Raw genomic sequence first — 8,768 nt, 5'->3', positions numbered from 1 at the left:
AAACTGACCCAGTCTATGGTGTTTTGTTAGACCAGCCCAAATGAAGGCAGGTGTATTATTTAATTGTATTAATTTTGAATTAATTTCACTTTAAAAATACTTCATGTACATACTTATGAATTATTGCTTGGTGATATACAATTCTAAGACTCTCGAAAGTGTTCATTTTTTGGCAGTTCTAGGCTTAAACATTGCAATCATTGTTACAAAAGAATTTGGAAAACATACAACATTGTTAATTTTATGGAATTTGCTACCAATATAGCAGAAACTAGAAGCCCCAGGGGCACCTGGATGGCTCAGTCAGTTAAGTGTCTGACTCTTGGTTTCTGCTCAGGGCATGATCTCACAGTTGGTGGGTTTGAGCCCTGCATCTGGCTCTGTGCTGATGGCACGGAGTCTGCTTAGGATTCTGTCTCCCCCTCTCTCTGCCCCTTCCCTGCTCTCTCTCTCTCTCTCTCTCTCTCTCTCTCTGTCAAAAATAAATAAACATTAAAAAATTAAAAAATAAAAAGAAACTAGAAGCCCTAGAAAGGATAGGACAGATTCATTTTGTGCCTATTTGCATGGTTATGTATGACCATAGTTTTCTATACTGTCTATGCATATAAGCCTTACTACATGATTTGCTAACCTTTCTTTTGCTTTTAAATGAACTGCCAGCTTATATGAAATGCTTTATCACATCACTTAAATGATTAGCAGGAATTGTTTTGCTTAAGCCTGCTTATTTTCAAATGTAAATGTTACAAAAGATCATATCTGAAAATAGCTTATGCATTAAGGATATTACTTGCTTCCAAATGCAACCCAAATAGGAGGACTGTTTAGTAATTTATAACACTTTGAAAAATAAGGTCTTTATGTGCAATGTGGCACTTCTAAAAGTAAAAATGCTGCTGAAAATTCCCTTATATTGCTTAAATATATGGAACTACAAGGCAGCTGGATATTGCAAATAGCATTGCATAAATTATATAAACTTGAATAGAGCAGATTTGAAATGAGTAGGAAGAGCGACTATCATTGGCTTTTCAAAGAAAGTGTTGCTGTTTGACAAAACACCACACACTCCCCAAAAACATATGTTAATTTGCAAAATTTGGATCTATTCCTCATGGATCACATTTCCATAGGGGAATTAGAGACATTTTATCCACTGAAATTTTAGTGACATATCAGTATCTAGCATAATTTTGAGTTAGTGGGTAAGTAAATCAATCAGTGATGATTGAAGCTTTTAATGACAAATAGTACAGTGAAACCTATATTTAAGAGTGAACTGAACTTGGATTTCAAGCTTGATAGGTATCCTTAGATATTGATAGATAAGTAGTATTTAATAAAATAACATTTGAACTCTTCTGATTTTGAGATATTTACTGTATGAATTCAACCATAAGCATCATCTTCATGCTTTCTTTTTTCTCTTAGAGCATTCACTACATTTGTATATGCACCAATTAAAATAGTTACATGCTTTTCATCACATTAAATTGGCAAACAAAGTTTCATATGCTTAGATTGCTTAAGATATGGATTATTTTAATGTATATATTAGTGACTTTGAATATGTAATCATTTGATTACATACCATCTTTGGGGAATGTATATATATATATATATATATATATACATATACATATATATATACACACACACACACACACACATACATACATACACACACACACACACACACACACACACACACACATCTTTTAAAAATGTGCTGCTTGTGGAAAATCCTCTTGGAACAATTACAGTGGAGATTATCAGTGTATGAAAATCGTATGTCTTAAAACTACTCATCTGATATAATTTTAAACTAAATTAAAAGTTTCTAGGGGCCCCTGGGTGGCGCAGTCGGTTAAGCGTCCGACTTCAGCCAGGTCACGATCTCGCGGTCCGTGAGTTCGAGCCCCGCGTCAGGCTCTGGGCTGATGGCTCAGAGCCTGGAGCCTGTTTCCGATTCTGTGTCTCCCTCTCTCTCTGCCCCTCCCCCGTTCATGCTCTGTCTCTCTCTGTCCCAAAAATAAATAAAAAACGTTGAAAAAAAAATTAAAAAAAAAAAAAAGTTTCTAGGTTTCTTTTATCTAATAATCTTTGATGAAGAATAATTAGTTTTAGGGGCACCTGGGTGGCTCAGTTGGTTAAGCGTCTGACTTCGGCTCAGGTCATGATCTTGCGGTCCATGATTACAAGCCCCGCATCATTCTCAGTGCAGACAGCTTAGAGCCTGGAGCCTGTTTCAGATTCTGTGTCTCCCTCTTTCTCTCCTCCCCCGCTCATGCTCTGTCTCTCTCTTCTCAAAAATAAATAAACGTTAAAAAAATTAAAAAAAAAAAAGAATAATTTTGTTTTCTTAGAAATGAGACTTCAGTTCTGCTAAGAAAGACTTAAAATTTATTAAATAAAATCATTATTTGATTCTTTTACAATCACTGGAAACTTTAGCTTGAATATATCTTTACATAATAGAACTTCTGACCACACAATTTATTGTGATCTATAAATCTCTATTAATGTGCAGAAAAAAGAGTAAGTGAAAGAATCTGGCTTTTCCCCCCCCTTTTCCTCCATAATTTCATCTCACTTACTGCATTTGTTCTTTTCTTTTTGTTACACATACTTTAAATCTTGTTTTGAGCTTATTTACTCAAAATATAGGGGAGTAATATCAAACTGAAACAACAGATTACTTGCATTTCACAAAGATAACCGTGAAAATCACTCTTAGGTCAGAAAGTCTAATTGACTAAAATAAGATAGAAGAATCTGTAGCTGAAGCACATGCAAAAAAGACTGAGGATTCTCAACTTGACTGTAAGCTCAATATGAATCAAGTGTGATGTGCCTGCCCTTAAAAGCTAATGCCTTTGAAGACTCTATTAGCTTTGAAATGCGACTGAGGTTGGATGGAGGTTGGGTGTGTGTGTGGGGGGAAAGAACCACGTATTAAGAACAGTAAAAAGGAACTAAGGATATTTAGCTTGGAGGAGAGAAAACTCTAGGGGCAGGTGTGCTAGCTGTCTTAAAATAGTTGAAGAACTTCAGTGTGGAAGGGTAAAACTGCAGAAAGAGCTTTAGACTATTTTACATCTGAGTAACTTTCACTACTGAGATTATATGATTTTGTGATCAATACTCACATCTTTAGGAAACAGTGATTGTGACCACTAATAAATTATACTTAACTTAATATTTAATGATCTGTTTTTCAAGAATTTCCTTGTTGGTGACCCCAATGTTATCTGTGTTCACCAGCAGTGGTGAAAACATCTGAAAAGTGATGCGGAAGAAAAGAAATATAATTGGGCCTTGGGGATTTGGAAAGCTCAGTAGGGTTAGTTCTTTTTAGAAACTGTGCTAAGCATAAGCTTAGAATCCCCCAAATCTTGGTATATATATATATATATATATATATATATATATATATATATATATATATATATATATATTCTCTTCATGGCTGTACCTGAGATCCAAAGGATGGTATCTCAGGCTTATATCATTCAGTTGAAGGCTCTGAAGGATGGATGACAGGCCAATTCTTAAGCCTATTAAGTGAAAATTATGGTACTGCTGACTGCAGACTGTAAAAAAACCTCAGTAATTGCCGTAGTGATTTAGAATCATCTCCAAATGCAACATTGTGAAACTCATTGCTGTTGCAAACAGTGTAGCCTATAAACACAGGAGAGGATACTTACATATCTGCATTATTCCATTCATAATTTATTAATTGAATCATTGTTCAGAACTGCCAGATTATGCCTGTTATAAATACTGACAATGGTCTTGCAGTTCTCTTCACCCTAGGTGTATGGGGATATGTTTCCTCGGTGATAATGAAGTTATTCAAAGCCCATTACTAATGGCACATAGCATAAGGCTCAATTGCTAAGGACAAGTTCCAGTAAATGACAAACTGCTTTCCATTAATTTAGAAGAATAGGATTGGCAACAGCCTAAATATATGGAGTAAAATAGTCATTTGAATTAAAAGGAGAATTTCTGACATGGCACTAAGATTACACAGAAACAACAAAATTGTCTTTAAATAAACCACCTAGGTAACATCATTGATTCTTTGGTTCGAAGAAATTATGATCCTTGGGGACTAGGAGCAATAGATATAAATGCTGGTTTTTCAGAGCATCAAACCGTTTGCTTCAAAGAGGACAGCTTAAGGAGATGAAACAATTCTGAGACCCTGTCGAAAGACCTTTTGGCCTCTTAAGAAGTCGATGGAATTTGACATGCACTGCAGGATTTGTAAAGTAGCTCCCTCGAGATATATTCAACAAGAGTTTTTGACTGATGGTAGTTGTTCTAAGCCATCCATTTCCTTAAATCTTTAAGAAGGTTTCTATTTATTAAAGAAAAAGAAAGAGAGAGAAAAAGAAACCGGGAGAGACATGCCCTGGAAAAGGGTATTTATTTAATAACATACAGTACCAATGGCCCTACTGTTCTAGAAATGAATCAAATGAACAAACAAATCAAAGAAACTAGAGAAAACTATTATGCCGCAGTGACGGCCAATTTCGTTTGTGTTTCAAGGGTCTTCAGGGGAGAACCATGTAAGAGTTTGAAATAATAAATGTGTTTATAATAAAAAAAAAGTGATAATTGAAGGTTGACCTATGGTTACATTCTGTTTCTAACATTCCTACCAATTTTCCTACTGTTGTTAATCAAGGAAAACTTACATTTGCCATTTAAATGACCATCTGAAAAGTAAAATCAATACTATTTTCCATTATTTTTTCCATTTAAAAAAGTTAATCAACCTTACCGAGTTTCTCCTCTAGGTAGAGGTAAATGGCTTATTATAGAGAGGGATGTACTTTTTTATGATGTAGGCAGCGGGGGCAGTAGACTGTTTGGTGGTGATTGCATTGTGCTGTCCTCTCTGAGTTGAACACTAACAGGTGTGTATCACATGTGAATTGAGCCCCAATTAGACAAGTGTGTGTGTGTGTGTGTGTGTGTGTGTGTGTGTGTGTGTGTGTGTGTGTGTAGGGGCCCCCTCTGGGAAGGTTTAGTTAACTTTAAAGAAGAGATGGGTTTCTCACACTGCAGGACACAAGTAAGGCAGTTTTTATGAAACAATTTCTATGTTGTGTTCTTTTTTGGCCCTAGGACTTGTTAAGGCAAATAAATATTTATAGCATCAACAGATTTGAGTTTTGTGCCTACTCTGTATAAAGCCAGGTGTTAGAATCTGAGAAATAAAAGGAAATGCAAAGCATTGCCTGTATTTCAAAGAGACAAGAGTCAAATTTGAAATCCTTCCCACTCCAATGTCAGTTTAACTAGGAGCTGGTAGAGACAGAGAGTACCCAGGACATTACTTAAAGAGCTGATTACTTCATGCTCTGTGGTAGCCTCTAACCACATATGGCTACTTAAATTTAAATTAATTAAGATTAAATACCATTAATGATTCAGTTTTTAATTCCATCACAGTAACCACATTTCAAATGCTCAGTAGCCACATGTGGCCTGTGGGTTTGTATGGGCTAGTGCAAAGATAGAATACTACTGTCATTATGGAAAGTTTTATGGGGCAGTATTGCAAGATATCCTAGAATAATAATTGTTAAAAAGAAAACAAACAAACAAACAAACAAAAAAACACTGGCCTAAGTGTTAAGAGACCATGGACTCAGTCAGGTTTACACTATTTTGTGTGACTTGAAATTTTCCCTTTCTTGAATTCAGTTTATTTCTTTTTCAAACGGGGAGGTTGTTTGAAAACCCATGAGGTCTGTTCAGCAGTGATGCACAAATACTATAAGGTTCTGTTACAGAAAAGAGCTTAGAGTCTTCCTGAAAGCAGACTCTTGGTTTTAACATTTCTGAATGAATAATTGCCTCCTGAACTGAAATTTGACTTTGCATCTTTCAGGGGTCAGGCATGTTTGACTTCTAATAAGCAAATAAACAAAACTCTAAAGTGTCACTGCCGATAAGAGAGCATTGTTCAATACATAAAAATACAGTGCTAAAAGATTTTTCATAATCCGTATTATCAGCCAATCTTCTAGCGTTATTTGAATTGTAAACATTAAGTTTGTTTTGGTAGCCATGGCTGAAATGAAAGTCTAAAAGTATACCATAGTTACATTTGTGATTTTATTGAGAGTTGTTTTCACTAGGGAACTCTCAGCCTGCTGGATTAAAATGGTAAAGAGACCTTTTACTGCAAGAGCTCTGACAGTTATCCCCTTAGCAAAGTTTGCTTTTGTGATAATTACACCTACTCTTGTTTACCAAATGAATCACTTTTCAGTGCTGCTTTTAACCTTGACTGGTTTCCCTTTATGATTATTTTTTGCTATGAAGAAATGCTTAGAAATGCAGTGCACATTTTTTGCTCTTTTTCAAGTGATATTTACTCTTGATTTCCTTTAAAGCAGATTTCAAGGTTTATTTTAGGGGGCAGTTAAAGTGGGGGAGAATATCAGCAATATGTCTTTCATCTGCAAGGGCATGGGTATGAAATGGTTAGTCAGGAATAATGATACCTAATTTCCATGTCTCCCTTGGGCACATGGTGGGGCACACAGGTCACCACCAAACCCAGTAGGCATTACGGGAGGAAGAATGAAAAGGATTTACAGACCTAGAGAGGAGAAGGACACAAACAGTTCTCCTAAGTTAGGATGGGCTTGGTGAGGTAGGTGTCTCTGTAAAGCAACAAAAATCACTCCAGGTTAGAAGAATGCTGAGGTGTTGAAATCATGTGCTGGAATTCAGGTTCATGTTTTGTATGCACCAGTGATCTTCAAATATAAAACTCTGTAGTAATCAAATGTCTGAAGTTCTAAAATAGAAGGTCCTATAACAAATTTGGGTCCTATCTTCATTTGGGGGCAGATACTAGGAGATTTTTCGTTATGATGATCATGTAGCAGCAGAGGAGGCAGAAAAGAGGTATCAGAAAGTATCAAGAACATTTGGAAGTATTCAGGAATGGCAAGCTTACAGGACAAGAGATAACTGGGGACATAAGCACAGAAGGAGCAGCATCTAGGCAAATCCAAGTAGAACTGAAGCAGAGAAAACAGTTTCAGAGGCTGTAGAAATCTGGGACCATAATTTGAAGTAAAAAGACCTTGGGAAAGGAGAGTTAACATCCCAATAATCTAATATTATTCCTCCAAGGTCAACTGTCCTGAGGCAGCAAGGCAAGCATAGGCACATGCAAACACAAACATATAACTTTCCGTCTAAAACCTTCCCTATATTGCACGCCCTATCTCTGCTTTTTCACCATCACACATGTCACGGCCCATCCCTGTTGCAAGTTTTAGCTTCCTGCTCAATCCTTAGGCACTACATTGTGTCTTCCAGCATACCCTTGTGCTAAAACTGATCTCATTAAAATCACCAATGCACTATGTAGGCCATGAAACTACACACAATACATTCTGCAATGTCATACTTTTCTTGACCTCAGTGACCCATGTTCCCTTTTGAAACACACTTCATTCAGCTTTCATGGTGCCACACTCTTGGTTTTCCTATCTCCTATCTTCTTTGAAAACTCTTTTCCTTAGATTACATTCTAATTATTGGAATCTCAGCTTAGGGTTTCTTTCTTTCTTTTTTTTTTTTTTTTTTTCCACTCCATACACTCTCTTTATTGGGCAATTGCATCCACTCTCAAGATTCAAATGCCACAAATAGACTAGTGATACCCAGATGTAGCCTATTGTCTTTTGACCTTTGTATAGAACCTACCCATAACTTGAATTCATCTTTTCACTGTCTATTTGTTCCCTTTCCATTATTTCCCATTTCATTAAATTGCTTCATCCCAGGCAATTACTCAGACAAAAGTACCTAAGGGTACTTGATTCCACCTTGGCCTTAAATCCCTACCTCCTAATGACAATCAATTAATTGCCAAGCCCTATTATTCTACCATCTAAAAGCCTATTGATTCTACCATCTAAAAGGCCACTTTTTTTTTCTATCCCTCTTTCTACTGCCCTTGATCAGGCTATTGTCTTTTTTTTAATTTATGCAATAGCTTTCTAACCGTCTCACATACTATAGTATTTTGTATCTACAATTCACCTCTTATAAAGCCAGAATGATCTTTTTGAAACAAAAATGTAATTCAGACAATCCCATCCTTAAGATCCTTCAGTAATTCCTTTTTGCCACCAGGATAAAGTTCTAACTCCTTAAGGTGGCTGGTGAGACTACCCATGATTTTTCCCTATGTCTTCTTACCCCATCCCTAAGAATATTTCCCCTCAAAATCAATGCTTCAAACTTTGATTCCTTTCAGTTCTCTGACTTTTTCACATTTTCTCTTATCTCACCATCTTCACACGTATTGTTTGTCTTTTACTACCACCCATTCTTTTGACTACCTCCTCACCTTGCAGAGCTTATGGTAAATACCACCTCTGCAAAAGAATTTTCCTGACCATTAGACCAAATTAGACCCCCTATATAGCAGCTTTCCAAAGAAACTTGAACTTTTAGTAGCACACAAACATCCAAACACAACTGTATTTGACTTTTGATTGTCTGTTTTTCCTATAAGTTATAAACTCTGTGAAAGCATGAATTTTGTCAATTTCACTCAGTATTGTATCCATTAATTGAATGAAAGTTCTCTTATATAGGGGCAGTTGGGTGGCTCAGTTGGTTGAGCATCCACCTCTTGATTTCAGCTCAGGTCATGATCTCATGTTGTGACATCGAGTCCTGAGTTGGACTCCACACTGAACATGGAGCCT

This window comes from Panthera leo, chromosome C2, assembly GCF_018350215.1.
Source record: "Panthera leo isolate Ple1 chromosome C2, P.leo_Ple1_pat1.1, whole genome shotgun sequence".
Classification (NCBI taxonomy): domain Eukaryota; kingdom Metazoa; phylum Chordata; class Mammalia; order Carnivora; family Felidae; genus Panthera; species Panthera leo.
The sequence above is the reverse complement of the archived record's forward strand: the minus strand, read 5'-3'. Positions refer to the sequence as shown.